The sequence below is a fragment of the Orcinus orca genome, chromosome 3 (genome assembly GCF_937001465.1).
Source record: "Orcinus orca chromosome 3, mOrcOrc1.1, whole genome shotgun sequence".
In the NCBI taxonomy this organism is placed as follows: Eukaryota; Metazoa; Chordata; class Mammalia; order Artiodactyla; family Delphinidae; genus Orcinus; species Orcinus orca.
Genome location: NC_064561.1, coordinates 87,170,044 through 87,185,938, shown reverse-complemented (window position 1 = coordinate 87,185,938; position 15,895 = coordinate 87,170,044). Strand labels below are relative to the sequence as shown.

The window sequence follows — 15,895 nt, the reverse complement described above, 5'->3', positions numbered from 1 at the left end:
TGATAGCAATTAATTTGATTGCATCTCAAAATAACAAAGAGGAGATGGTAGTGCTTAGCAAGCAAAAGCAAGGTAAGTGCAATTATCACAACGAGCAACAAGATCTGTGCGGCAGATGAGGAAGCTTGACTCACAGTGAGATATAGAAATGGTTAACAGGATATGTTAGTCCTTACAGACATATGAATATGCAGCAAGCAAGCATTTTGCATAATATGTGCAATCAAAATAAATAAAAATAAATGATAAGGAGGCAGAGGGAAGCTGCCCATTAAAAAGTCACAATTCTTTTTTCCTAGATTCCAGATGTGATCTGATTCTCAGACCATGAACCCATTGACTGGAAGAGAGGCCTATGATGAAAGATCATTTTTCACTGTGACAAATGTATAACAGTAATTCCCCTGTACTTTACCTAGGTGACCCCGAACTTTAATTCAGGTGCCTCAGCACTGGGAAAAGGGAAATGTCCAGATCATTCCAGGGTTGATGTAAACATGAACATAGTGTGGACAGAAATTCCATATATTAAAAGGAATAAAATAGAATGTCTAGAACCCAAAATACGTTATGTGCAGATTAAACACCACAGAAAAAATATCAGTGAGCTTAAAGACATAACAATAGAAATTATCCATACAGATATATTTAGCTTTGGTGAAATATGGGATGGTACTAAGAACTCTAACAACAGTGTTATTAGAGTTCCAGGAAGGAGGTGGACAGGAATTGAATAAATAATGGCTAATATTTTCCAAATTTGTTCAAAATTATAAGGCTGCATGTCCTAGAAGCTCAAAAAATTCTAATCAAGAAAAAGAAAAGCAAAGGCACATAATTCAAATTTTATAAAATCATTGTTAAAGAGAAAATTTTAAAAGCAGCCAGAGAAAGGAGAGATTAAGTGCAGGAGAATAACCATAAGAAAGTTGTTGACTTTTTATCAGAAACAATGCAAACCAGAATATTTTGGAACAACATCTTTAAAATGTTGAAAAAATGTCTGTCAACCTAAAATTCGATATCTAGAAAAAATATTCTTCAGAAATGAAGCTAAAATAAAAACATGTTCAGGAAAAGAAAAATGTGGAGAATTCATCACCCAAGGATCTGCACAAGAAGAAAATTTACAGTAAATTTCTTCAGGCTGAAGGAAGAGTAAACCAGAGTTTTACTAAGAAATAAAAGATACTGTGAATAGTCACTATGTAGATAATTTTTTTTTTTTTTTTTTGTGGTACGCGGGCCTCTCACTGTTGTGGCCTCTCCCGTTGCAGAGCACAGACTCCGGACGCGCAGGCTCAGTGGCCATGGCTCATGGACCCAGCTGCTTCGTGGCATGTGGGATCTTCCCGGACCGGGACACGAACCCGTGTCCCCTACATCGGCAGGCAGACTCTCAACCACTGCGCCACCAGGGAAGCCCTATGTAGGTAAATTTTTAAAAATTCCTTCATTTTAAAATTTCTTTAAAATGTATTTTATTGTTTAAATTATAAAATAATAATATATTTGTGGGGTTTATGCCAATGAAGATGTAGATTATTTGACAATAAAAGTATAAAGAAGAGGAGGGCATAATAGAAATATACTGTTATACATTTCTTACATTAAAACTCAAGAGGCATGATATTACTTGAAGAAAGACTGTGATAAGATGCATATTGCAAACCCTAGAGCTCCTACTGCCTAAACTTAAAAGTTATAGCTAGTAAGACCATGGTAAAGAAAAATTGAATATTGAAAACATTTAAATAGTCATAAAGAATGCAGGGACGGAGAATAAAAAATATATGGGACACGTCCTCCTCAGCATCATGGCCGCCCTCAGACCTCTCATGAAGCCAAAGATCAAAAAGAGAACCAAGAAATCCATCCAGCACCAGTCAGACCGATATGTCATAATTAAGCAGAACTGGCAGAAGCCCAGGGGCATGACAATAAGGTGTGCAGGAGATTCAGGGGCCAGATTTTGATGTCCAACTTTGGTTACTGGAACAGCAAGAAAACAAAGCACTTGCTGACCAGTGACTTCTGAAAGTTTCTGTCCACAGTGTCAAGGAGCTTGAAATGCTGCTGATGTGGAGCATATATTACTGGGCTGTGATTTCTCACATCGTCTCCTCTAAGAACCACAGAGCCATTGTGGAAAGAGCAGCCTAGCCGGCTGTCAGTCACCAATCCCAATGCCAGGCTGCACAGCGAAGAAAATGAAGAGACAACTTGTGTGCACATTGTATTCGTGTTAATAAAACCATAAAACTCAAAAAAGTGTACATATAGGACAAATTGAAAACAAATAGCTGGATGGTACACTTAGAAACAACCATGTAAATCATTAGATTAATTATAAATGCTCTAAACTTTCTAAAAAAAAGCCAAAGAATATTACACTGGATTTAAGTGCTAAATCCAATTTTATATCATCTAGAGGAAGTGCATTTTAAATATGGAGTTACAGATAGTCCAACAGTAAGAGAATGGGAAAATATACAGAGAAGTCCTCACAACGAGGAATATTGACAAAGATGAGAAGGGGAATTTCATAAAAATGAGTGTCAATTCTGAATCCCTGTGAACCTAATACCAGAGATTCATAAATCTATGAAGCAAAAACTGAGAAAAATCTGCAAGCAAAATTAGACAAATCCACATTACAGTTGAAATTTCTGCAGAAAATTACTAAGATATAAAAGATGTGAATAAAATATCAACCAGCAGGACATACCTGAAATTTATAGAAGAATTCACCAAACAATGGAACATACAAAGTCTTTTTCAAAGAGCACATTCAACAGGTGGAACAAAAAATAAAATTAATTAATGAATAACTGAAAAAAAGAAACTTAACAGTTGTTTGGGACACCTTCCATCTGATTTCACATTAAATGGAGGCATATTGTGGAAATGAATCCTTAGTGGTTATCCAGACTTTAAAAGTACTCACATCAGTTATTAAAGCTAATAGGAGCAATTTCAGTTTAAAAGCAGGACTTCCTGTCCACTTAATACTGCAGTAGTATTGACTACATTACTTGGAAATACCCTATGTCTAATTTTCCATTCCTTAACTGGAGGAGAACATTGTCTCGAATGCAGATGCCTCAGATACCTTGTAATTTTATGTAACCAATTTCAATGGACTTTATGCCATTTTTAGCTTGTCACCTATGTGTGATTACCCCAGAAAACAATCTTTTTTCCCCCAAACTCACTATTTATGTACTTATTATGTTTAAACTAATTACTGAACCTTAGTACTTCCCCATTGAAGAATGGGCTTATAAGTATACTTCCTCATGATTATATGATTTTTAGACTAGATGGTTTATTTGGTAGATTTCCTAGCATCATCTCCCTGGGCTCTAAGTTATTTAATACATTAATTTTGGGCAGTTCATCATGATGGTGTTAATTTTTTATTATAGCCTATTTAGTAGTTTTATCTTCTAAGATCACAAAGATTTTCTTTGATATTTTCTTAAACAAATTCTGGTATATCCAAACAATAAAAAGAAACAAACTACTAGACACACAACGTTGACGAATCTCAAAAAATGTGCTGAGCTACCTAGGACACAAAAGAACACATACCATATGAACCCATGTATATACTATTACAGAAGAGGTAAACCTAATCTATAGTAATCTCTGGCCTAGGCAACAACTGATAACATATCAGTTGTTGCCTAGGCCAGAGGTGAGGGTGGGTAAAATGCAAATGGATACAAGGAAAATTTGGGGGGTGATGGAAATATTCTGTATCCTGATAGGGTTGATGATCATATGGGTGTATACATTTGACAAGCTCACCAAACTGCAAACTTAAAATAGGTGCTTTTTTATTGCATGTAAGTCACACTTCAGTAAAGTTAATAAGGAAAAACAAACAAACAAAAAACTATTGTGTAGGCAGAAGAATGGAAGCAGGGAGACTAGCTAAAGTGCTGTGAATAATCTGAGCAATGATGGTTTAAACAGTAGAAATGGAAAACAAGAAGATAGATTTAGGATATGTTTTGAAGGCAAATTGTACATGATATGTTGATAATTTATATACGTACATTTGAGAATGAGGATGACAGTGAGAAATAAGGAAAAATCCCTGAAAGTTTGGCTTGAAAAATTGGATAGTGTTATTTATTCAAAACAGTTCATCTGAGAAAAGAGTTTGGTAATTGAGTTCTATGAAGAATCAAGAGTACTATTTTGGCTGTGTTAATTTTAAGATGCTTTTTAAAAACACCTGTGGGAGGGCTTCCCTGGTGGCGCAGTGGTTGAGAGTCCACCTGCCGATGCAGGGGACACGGGTTCGTGCCCCGGTCCGGGAAGATCTCACATGCTGTGGAGCGGCTGGGCCCGTGAGCCATGGCCGCTGAGCCTGCGCGTCCGGAGTCTGTACTCCACAATGGGAGAGGCCACAACAGTGAGAGGCCCGCTTACCACAAAAAAAAAACCAAAAAAAAAACCCCAAAAAAACACCTGTGGACAAATATCCAGCAGGGTGTTGGGTATATGATTCTGAAGTTCTAGGGCATGTTTGAACCTTAAGGTACAGATGTGGAAGTCATAGCAGACAAGTTCTATTTAAAGCCATAGGCTTGAAAAAATATCGCCTAGAGAGCCCAGGACATTTAGTGGTGGAGGAGGAGAAAATGAACCAGCAAAGGAGACTGCGATGAAGCAGCTAATAATGCAGGCACTCAGGTACAAGCACATGGGGTCGTAGACATTAAGAGATGAGAGAGTTTTGTGAAGAAAAGTGAGCAGTTATGTTGGAAGCAATGGAAAGGTCTGGTTAAGGAAAGAATGGTGATCACTGGATAAATTTTTGTGTGTGTGACCCTGACAAGATCTTTTTCTGGAATAGAAGGGGTGGAAACTTGATTGGACTGGATGTAGAGATCATATTGACATGACTATATTTGTCAAGAAAATGTACAGTGAATTGGGAAGGAATGGAAGAATGGTGGGAAGACGATTCAGGTCAAAGTCATGGGAGGTTTTATTTGATTTGATTTGAAAAAAAACAATATTAGTGCTTGTTTGTATGCTGGTGGTAATATTCCATCAAGAACTGAGAATTGGTTGAAGCAGGAGAGGGAGTGTTTGAGGAAAGTCTTTGAGAAAACACGGGATGCAAACCCCAAGTGGAGGAATTTGTATTTGATACCATGCTTCATTTTGGGATACATAGCATTTTGCTAAGAGAATGTATTGATGTCATTGTGCTCTATGCTTTAATACTCAACTTAGAACTAAAAAAGAAGACTGAGAAAAATAAGATTTGCTTCAAGTTAAGATTCGATTAACATTCTCTGATTTCTTTTTTGGTTTGGAACACACAATTTTCCCAGTTTTGCCTATCCTTCAGGAATATCTTGCCTTCATTAGATAACTACTATAAAGTTAAAATGAAAAGAGAGCATTTTCTAAAGGTTATACTATTTAAGGTTGTATTTATTGAAGGGAAAAAAATCTAAACAATTTTATCCTGATGGGAAAAATAGTTTCACCTGAGCCACAAATGAGACGAAACAAAAGACAGAATCTGAGAATTTGTTTGCAGGGTCTTCTGTTCAAAAGAATACAGCCCTTTGAAAAATCTGCAGCCATAGTAACAGCCATTCCCAGTCCTGTGATCTACAGAGCATAGGACCCTGTTAGGTGTCACAAAATTATACACCATTGCACGCCAGTCACTAGTGAAAGGTTGAATTTTTTTTTTTTTTTGATTGCTTTGGGTCTTGGTTGCTGTGCGCGGGTTTTCTCTAGTTGCAGCGAGCAGGGGCTACTCTTGGTTGCGGTGCACGGGCTTCTCATTGTGGTGGCTTCTCTTGTTGCGGAGCACAGGCTCTAGGCACATGGGCTTCAGTAGTTGCGGCACATGGGCTCAGGAGTTGTGGCTCTTGGGCTCTAGAGAGCAGGCTAAGTAGTTATGGCGCATGGGCTTAGTTGCTCCGAGACATGGGGGATCTTCCCGGACCAGGGATTGAACCTGTGTCCCTTGCATTGGTAGGCGGGCTCAACCACTGGGCCACCAGGGAAGTCCGAAACGTTGACTTTTTATTGTCAGTTCTTGAACAGCCACCAACAATCATTTGGAGCTAACGACACACTCTTCATCTAATGTGGTGAATGGAGCTAATGAAATAGTTAAGAGCCAGAGCAAGAAGTGAGGAAAAAGCTGTGACTTTAAAATCCCAAGAAACAAAGGATGTCTTAAAAATGAGAAGAAAACTTGAGATTGTGAAAGCCTGAGGTCGGGTCTCAGGAAAAAAGAATGTGAAAAAAGCAGATTATTTTCCCAAATACTGGCATTTAAGCTTCTAGTACTTCCACGGGGGTGACCACCAAGATCGTGAGAGGATCTCCTACTCTTGCTGGTAGATCTGCAGAGCTTGGGCTATCCCCTCACCTCTTCTCCTACCTCCTTCAAACATAGATAATAACACTAAAACAGGTGTATCAGCGAGGATCCTTTAGGTGCAAGTCACTGAATAAACTAAAAGTGGCTTAAACAACGAGAATAATTCGCTACCTCGCATAACAGGAAGTCCCAAGGTCAGCTCTATCAGAGTTGGTTACCTGCTCAGCTCCATGATGTGAGGGCTCCTGTCACTCTCTCTGGGAGTCTCTTGACTTTCCCCTTTGGGGCACAAAAAGAATACAAGTAGCTCCTAACATAGAGGCCTCACGTGGCAGTGCCAAAGGCAGGAACAAGCGAGTCCCTATTTTATTTCTCCTTTTTTAATTATGAGGAAAACAATCCCAGAGGCCTCTCACTAGACTTTCCTCTTTGTCTTGTTTTTCTAATACATGACCATGTGTAACAAATCACTGATAAGGGAAATGAAATTATAATGGCTGGCATAGACTGATGAGCATCTACCCCTGGGGGTAGGGAAGCCCCTTAAAGATACACAAAAAACTAGTTCCTAAATAAAGCTGGGTTTCTGTCAGCGGAGTAGAAAGGATAACTGTGACCGCTGAGAAGAGGGGGCAATGCACGCACAGTGATTAGCAGAGTGACTGGTGCCCAAATGCGCTTAATAAATATTAGCTGCTATTATTGTCCTATCAAGCCGCTCTTATGGGAAATACAATAGAAGAGCCCAGCCTCACACCCCAGACTACGTATTCTGACCGCCATCCAACCTGTCATCAAATAGTACAGTTAACCCTTAGCTGTAGCTTTACTTTCTTTCCTTGACTATAAATCCTTTTCCCTTGTCATCCTGTTTGTCTCAAAAAGTAGTAGCTAATGAGTTGTCTGCCTCCAGCCTCATCGATTTTCAAAAACTTTGCATATCGTAGCCAGACTGATCTTTCTAAAGGCAGATCTAATCATGTCACCATCTTCCTTAAGAGCTTATCACAATTCCTCATTGCATTACATCTGAAGGTTGAACTCTTCAGAATCATGTCCATGTAGTTGTTCTTCAATGCAGGTGGAGGGAGGCTCCTCTGTCCTTCAGCTCCACCATATGGAACATGCAGTCCCCTTGGTGCAGGAGGAGAGAAACAGAAGACTCCCAAGGAGGGTCTCCATTGTCCGTGAAGAGTGAGGTGCCCAGCCCATCTATAAGGGGCTGAGAAGCACCGTCTTGCATTCACCCAGAAGGGGAGGAGGACATACTTTTAGGGAACACTATTGTAATAGATCCAGAGATGTGCCTCCCAGATCCCCCTTCAGGGAAGGGCTTGCTGCCCAATTTCAGAGAATTTGTCTCAGTGGCTGAGAGCTGCTTTGCCTGCGGTCACGCCTTTCCTGGGGTAGCCAGGCAGAGGGGTAAAGACATGGCCGTTTTGGCCCATGCACATAACTCCAAGAGGCACTGGTCACTCGAGGACTCCCTGCTGGGGTGGCCAGGGCTTCCTTGTGCTTGCTTCACAGTTCGACTTCTTCCTCTTCTCTATCCTGTTTCATTGTTTCTTTCATATGTTTTGATCCTTTATGAACATCTTGTACCCCATACTCTACATGGTATCTGCTTCTGGAAATTACAACCTGCAACAACTAGTAATTTCGAGCAGAAAGTCCTTTAACCCTCAACTCTCTTTTCTCCCTCAATGATCATTATCTAAGTTGAAAAATTTTCACTCCAGATTTATAGAAATACAGTTACCTGAATGCATCACCAAAATTTCACAGATAAAATACATATTATTAAGTAATTACATGCTGCCAAGTGCTTTTTTTAAAATAAATTTATTTATTTTTGGTTGTGTTGGGTCTTCGTTGCTTCGCGCGGGCTTTCTCTAGTTGCGGAGAGCAGGGGCTACTCTTCCTTGTGGTGCACGGGCTTCTCATTGCAGTAGCTTCTCTTGTTGCAGAGCACGGGCTCTAGGCGCACAGGCTTCAGTAGTTGTGGTGCATGGGCTCGGCAGTTGTGGCTCGCGGGCTCTAGAGTGCAGGCTCAGTAGTTGTGGCACACAGGCTTAGTTGCTCTGCGGCATGTGGTATCTCCCCGGACCAGGTATCGAACCCATGTCCCCTGAACTGGCAGGTGGATTCTTAACCACTGTGCCACAAGGGAAGTCCCCAAGTACTCTTTTTTGTTTTGTTTTTCTTTTTTACTCTCTCATTTTCTCTAAGGTTCCCTATGAGTAGATAGATGCGTAGAAGAAAAGTCATCTGCCCAGACCCAATAGTTATTAAACCAGGGAGTTCAGACTCTGATCCTCCTTCGCCCTTTATAACTTTACAGCCTGTTTCCTTTATAACTAGTTTAAACCACCACTGCCTGGAGCACCCTTTCCCCCTTCTCTTTGAGGGGCTCACTGGTACTCACTTAGGTCAGCATCAGTACCTCCAAAAAACTTCCAAAGTTATCCCCTATCCTTGCATGGGCTGTCATGCTGTGTTCCGATAGCGAATACCCAAACATTTATCCCCATCTTGGTACTTATCAATACTGTATTATAGTCGTCGTTGCCTGTCTAGCATCTCTAATGGCTGACCAGCGCCTGGTGCATCCTTCTTTACCTACTTCTTGAAAGGATTTTTAGTGATTTAGTGTCAGCATGTAGTAGGTACTGAAAAGTGTTTACTGAGTGAATTTAATAATGCTCTTTTCTTTCTCTAGTTTTGCACTAACTCTATCATCCTAGGAGATTCAGTTAAAAGAGGAAAAAATACTGCCATTCTAGAATGTATGCAACAAACATCTGCGAGTCTAAAGGAATTTGGTTCATTAATATTTCTTTTCCAGTTCTGATAGTTGGCTATACTCGTGGCTGACTACACAGTGTGACGTAGCGCAGATAACTTGAGAAGGGCAGAGGTGTCTAGTGAATGGAGAACTCTTCCTAGACAGAACTATTTTCTGTTCATTTTTTTTTTTCACAAATCCATGTTCAACATCTATGACATGCAAGACCCCTTCAGGGATTACTATCTCAGTCAGTTTAGATAATCACTTTCAAGATATATGTGTGTAACAGGAATTATGATATGAGTATTCACATTCTGGTTCTCTTCCCTGCCCCCAAATACTATCCCCATTAATTTTATTTGAAATTAAGCAAGATGAGGGGAGAAATATTCTGAGCAAAATGTTTTATTGTCTGATAACAAATGAAAATTATGCAAGTGGAAAAAAACTGAACCACTCTACAAAAGAACCATGTTGGGAGATTATAATATCCTTCATGGAACAGTACTTTATTAAAAGCCAGAAAAAATACTTTATCAATGGTAGCATCCAAAAATCTGCCATTAATCTATGACAGGGATGCCAATGAGAGTATCATCTTCCAGGTAGAAAGTTCATTTACTTAACTGAATAAAAAGAGAGTATTTTATAGCATTTTAATTTCACTCCTCATTGCTATGTGCTTTAAATAAGACAATTGCCCTTATTTTTCATAGAAAAATAAAAAACACATGTACATTGTCTATGCAATTTAAAATAAAAATATGTACATATTTTATTGACTTCATTTTAATTATTATTAAATATGCAAATATAAAGACATGACATGAGAACCCACTTTGTCTTGCACAATATTTAATAACTATGTCCTATAAATGGGTGTGACCAAGAGAGTTCCACGGTGTGACAAGGTGGGCAGGGTGAAGATTACAAATAACACTCACTCAATTGTTGGCCTGCAGAAACCAGTGCTCAGGTGAATGTCAAAGTCAGGCCACGTTTCCCAGCTGTGACGACAGCCTTTCTACTCCATTTTTGGACACTCCTCACATTTTTAAAAGTACACCCACCAGGTCCCCCTCGCTCCCTCCTGAATTTTTTCCTTCCCTTTTGTCTTTGTGTCTTTCTACCTTTCCTTCCATCTGGCTTTCCCTCCAATTCTCTCTCCTTTCTTCAAACTAGTATCCAGCACCTGCTCTGAGTTCAGCCAGATTCTGACCCGGAGGGATACAAAGATGAATAAGTCAGCCGATTATTGTTTCCAGGGGCCTTTATTTTCGCCTCTCTCCTCATTTTAGACTTAACATTTGCTTTCCTATCTATCACAATAAGGCTTCAAACTATTGAAGTTTCTGTAACTGTCTCCTTCCAAATCAAAAAGTTACTCCTTTACTCTTTCATTGGATCACGTCAGAATATGTTCCACTTATGTGCAAGGGATGCTAATGGAATAAGGATGTCTCTCACAGAGAAATTTTCATATTTTCAGCATCCTGGGTTGTGTTTATCCTTAAAGGATATATCTACCTGTAAGAATTGTGGGCTCTAGGTAAGACATATTTTTGAGGATGTAGGTCTTGAGAAAAGGATTTGTGAATGTTGTTCAGAGTTGAGCTCATGGAGAGAGAGGGTTTGGGAAGCAGTTAGTCCTCTGGTCCATTCCCAGCTTGGCCATTTACTAGTTACGTGAAGCTGAGACCCTCGGTTTCCTCATCAGAATTCAGTAATGGGAATTAAATCAGCTGCAATTTGTAAGGTGTTATAAGTTAATGTCTGTGTTATAATTCTTAAGCTATTCCTACCCTAAACTTCTTCTCTTCATGTACTTGTCTAAAACCTCAATAATGAGGAGTTGGATCCTTAGCATATATTATTATTATTTCTAGATGCTTCTCGTTTTTTGCCAGTGTGCATGGCTAAAAAGCAGTGTGATGTGCTTAAGTTGGCTGATTCTACCTCTGAAAACCTGATTGTGAGCCTTTCTTCCCAAATTCACATTGCAGTATCATTAAAATGATAGCTTGAAATAGGTCATATTGGGAAAATTTATAGCGTGGAAATTAATAAACACTACAAAAAATGGCTCTGTTTTCTTCTGGAGGGAGAAAAAAAAATTGTTAACCCTTTACTAGCACACCGCTGCCAAGAGTCCAGGCAGAGAAAATCCTCTTTTTTCTTTTCCCAAATAACAGAATAGGACACGACAAGTCCCGAGTTTCCATTTCCCTATGACTGTGCTTCTGCTAGGAGGGGAACATATTTCCGAATTCTCTCCAAACCCAACTCTACCTTCTGATCAAGGTGGCCTTAATGTTCTCTTCTGCCTTTTGTTTCCAGAGTTGAGTTCAGTTTCTCTCCATGATTGCAGTAGTCTTGACCCCTAAGCAATAGTATTTTTTTTTTTTTAATTTTTAGTTTTGGCTGCATTGGGTCTTCATTGCTGCACGTGGGCTTTCTCTAGCTGTGGCGAGCGGGGGCTACTCTTCATTGCGGTGCGTGGGCTTCTCACTGTGGTGGCTTCTCTTGTTGCAGAGCATGGGCTCTAGGTGCTCGGGCTTCAGTAGTTGTGGCACGTGGGCTCACTAGTTGTGGCTCATGCGCTCTAGAGCACAGGCTCAGTAGTTGTGGCGCACAGGCTTAGTTGCTCCGCGGCATGTGGGATCTTCCTGAACCAGGGATCGAACCTGTGTCCCCTGCATTGGCAGGCGGATTCTTAACCACTGCACCACTAGGGAAGTCCCTAAAATAGTCTTGAATGAAGTCTTCCTTGCCTATTTAACCCCATCAATGCAGTTTTTCTTTGACACTGTCCCAGTTTTTTGACACTGACAATTCCATTTTTTTTTTGCAATACCAATCTCTATTCACACCCCTCTTAAAGCATGTACAATATTTCATGCTCCTAACATGTAGTGCCTCTGAGCTGTCAAATTCTTTGACCATTTATTAGAGAGTCTGGCTTATTTTGTCTCTATGATTAAAAAAAAAGGACAGGTTGTCTGATATTTACAGAGAATCCCAGGTAAATTTTATTGGCATCATTTGAAAAGTACTTAGTGGATTCTTTTTTAAATATAAAAACTATTTTCAAAGAACAGATTGAAAAATAGAAAGTTGTTCCCTTTTAGTTCCGCAAATTTTATCAGGTTCTGCAGGTTATTTCCCACAGCTGTGCTTTATGAGAGGCAATGAATCATATTTATTCAGCAGCTTCTCCGGGGCTGTGAACGCTGAGCTCTTGCTCAGAATTAGCATAAGTAAGCAGCACATTCCTGGTTGTCAGGCACTTTTGAGCCTCCAAGTCACCCTCAAGGGAGGCATAACACAGTGCTTCCACCTATTTCAGCTCTGTGCTTGCTGCCCTACCGATCACTTTAAAATGCAAATATCTCCTTTACTATTTGAGGATTCATGCCTGCTTCTCCCTTTCTCATTAAATTATCCCTACACCCACCCCACACCAAGGTGGGTCTCTGGATTGCAGACCAGTTGCCAAGAACCTTAAGAAGAACTGAAAACCTTTCACCTTCTACCCCACTTTCCTCTCCTTTTTTATTTGCTGTGGTCTCCGTGGCTGAGAACTATTTCTGGAGCCGTGCAGGCTGACAGTCGAGCCTTAGTGTGCTTCTTACTTCAGCGTTTCACCCAAGTAGATCTCAATCTCATGCTGGCCTCCAGAATAGAGGCTCCTTAGAATATTTTGCTCCCTTCGCACCTGCCTTTAATGGTAACTAGAAGTAGATATAATGATCTCCAGGTGCACCTATAACCATCCTCAAACAATCTGGATTTCAATTATTCAGTTTACTGTGGCCAGGGACCAGGACTCACCTTTCTTAGGGAAGTGTAAATTCTACTTATTCCCTATTTCCTCTCCATTTGGGCTCTTTACTGCCCTTCCTGTCCCCTGCCTCCCACCATCAAATCAGGAGAATCTTTGGCTGTCATGGTGTCATGGTAGGAAGTCTGTCTCTAACTCTGTCTTCAAATCTATTCAGACTCAGGATTTTGCCTTTAGAATCCCAAATGCCTTCTTTTTGCTATAAAATTATTTTCTTTATGAATGTCTCACAGTTTAGGTGCGTGAATGGTGAGAAGGCCATGGTCTTATAAAAAAACCCAAAAGATTAAAAGAGGAGAACTTCTGCTGATATTTCAAAATATTATGCCACCACATAAATACCATGCCGACTGAAGAAGGCATTTTAGTGTAGATGCTGTCTTTTAGTATCTTTAAGCAGAAATCCACTTAAAAGATATAAAAGCCCAAGCTCTACTTTTTATGTTCCTTAACCTCAAATAAAAGGGAAGTTGATTTGGGCAGAGATTAAACATAACAAATACAAAACTCACTTTCCTACCCATAGATGAGTTCCATTTAAAATAAATATTTTTTATCAAATCATCCCATTGTACACTTGAAATATCTTCGTTTTATTTCTCAATTATACCTCAATAATGCTAAAAAATAGAATAATATTTTTTCAGGAGCAATTTTGTATTGGTGACTGTAAATTATGATTTAAACCTGGCACAGTCACTGGTAAGTGTTGCTTGAAATGCAGGCAGGGGATAAGCAAGCCCTTCACAGAGTTTACAAAATGGAAGTAGGATACTACCACAAAGTCACAATTATCTTTCACAATGTGCATTAATATTTTCCTGCTGAAAATTCCATGCATTTTACCTGTTAATGAAGACGGTTTAAGTTAAAATTCCCTTTCTGAACAGGAATACTGTCCATATATACTATATATATACACACACACACTAATATTACACTTCTATTATTATACTATTATATATAATTATATATACTATTATATTTATGTAGTTATATATACATAATATATTTACTATTAAACTAGTTATTTACTATTAAGCTATTTAGCTATCACAATTAAGCAAGTTTTCAAAGAGATTCTTTCCAAATGTGTGCTTCTTTTCACAATATACATTATAAATATTTCAACAAGGAAAAGAATATGAAATGTTTGCAGAGTTCTTGTACACAACACATTTTTGTTCAGAAATAATGACTTCAAGGATTCTATTCAAAAATAACGCTTTGCAGGAAGTTGAAGAGGAAGCCCTTACTCCTTGCCCCTTCATTTCTTTGTGTCCTGAAATTTGTGACTCAGTGCAATGAAAATAATCAGAATGAAACCTTGCCCAGAGGGAAGTCCTCTCAAATTCTGGCGGGGTTCCACTGTCCTCCTCTAGCATCATCCCTCATTTTCTTTGGAATATTGTAAATTTTAAGACCTGCTAGTAGAATCTATATCAAATATATTTTATTGGGAAAGAGATTTTGAGGTGGAATAAAAGCATATTTTCTTAATCCTTTCATATTCTGATCGATTTACTTTGATCTGGATTAACTAAAATTCCTGAAGACCCTAAGAAATTACATGAGATTTCACTTCAGAGAACATTCTTCTCATATGTAAAACTACAATGCAATTAGGAAGCCAGGAATGGTGTTTGAACTCAGTACTCTTGAAGCTGAGAAAAGAAGTTTATTTGCCTTTACACAATTTTCATTCTTTTTGTGGCTATTCTTAAGTCTCGCTCAGGGCAAGACTCTCTATTGCTAATAAGCATTCCCAGTAATTTAGGGCACCTCCTGTTTTCCCAAATATTTGTTGGTGCAAATAAAATCTGTTTTTCTCTTATGTTTTTTCCCCCCATATTTGCAGGGGCCTATATTGATGTGTTTAATTTTGAAAAGTGTTATCGGATACCTTAAAAGAGAGTCAGTCCTTCTCATGCTGAGAAGTTAAACCTAAGATATGTATTGTTGAGTTTTAAAGGTATGTTGGGTGTAGTTTGAATCAAAATATAGGCCATGTGGCACATTTGAAATGCACCTTATGCCCTTGGGAGTGCCCCAGAGAGAAGGGTAGTCATCTTCCAGAGCAGATGGAATGTTGTGATTAGAGACCCCAGTGACTGTTAATGGTAGGTGGCATGGCATATATATCATGACATTTGGATAGTAAAAACAGATGTTTCTAATAAAATTTTCAGATCAAAGCTCTAAAAGCAGACACTCTAATTTGAATAACTTTGTAGCATGTTTCTGGGTGACCAGTAGCAGAAAGTTATTTTGCAATAGTTAACAGTTTTCCTGAGCTACAATCATCAAGCTCCCTACTGATTAATAAAAACATGCCAGGTTCTTTGATGTCAAGTTACTTGGGTAAGTTACTTCAGTTCCCTCAGCATGAATTTGTTTATTCGTTACATGTACATAGGACCTGGCTCTGTAAGCACACGGTAATCACCTGATTTTCAACAAATGAGTGCACACCTACCTTATTAATTGGTAGGTATTTAAAAGATTAAATGAGATAAAATAATATCATGTAAGCAAAAGTTTCATCATGCACTTGGCATCCATTAAACACTAACCACTTGAGTGTCTTTATCCCTTTTTCACAAAGTGTCTTCACATCGAATACCTTATTTAGACCAGACAATTTCTAGTTTTTATTTAGGGTACATGTTACCTTCATTTTCCAACAAAGCACTGAGATTCAGAGAAACTAATTGGCTTTCCAGTGTCCATGTGGCCAGTGCATATCTGAGCCTGGAGTTAATATTCAGATATTCAAGGTTCTGTTTCAGGTCCTAATTTCCAGCCCTGTTTCCACTACTATCCATCTGCTTCCACTTTTGGGGTCTGGTTTTCTCCTCTATAAACTGAAGGAGTTGAAGTTGTTGGGTATGGTATC

The 15,895-nt window shown here is 39.0% G+C and overlaps 1 pseudogene; it reads left to right on the top strand.

Annotated features, from left to right (window-relative positions):
* The first annotated feature begins 1,817 nt into the window (after window positions 1–1,817).
* LOC117200540 (60S ribosomal protein L32-like) lies at window positions 1,818–3,354 on the top strand (annotated as a pseudogene).
* Window positions 3,355–15,895: the final 12,541 nt, after the last annotated feature.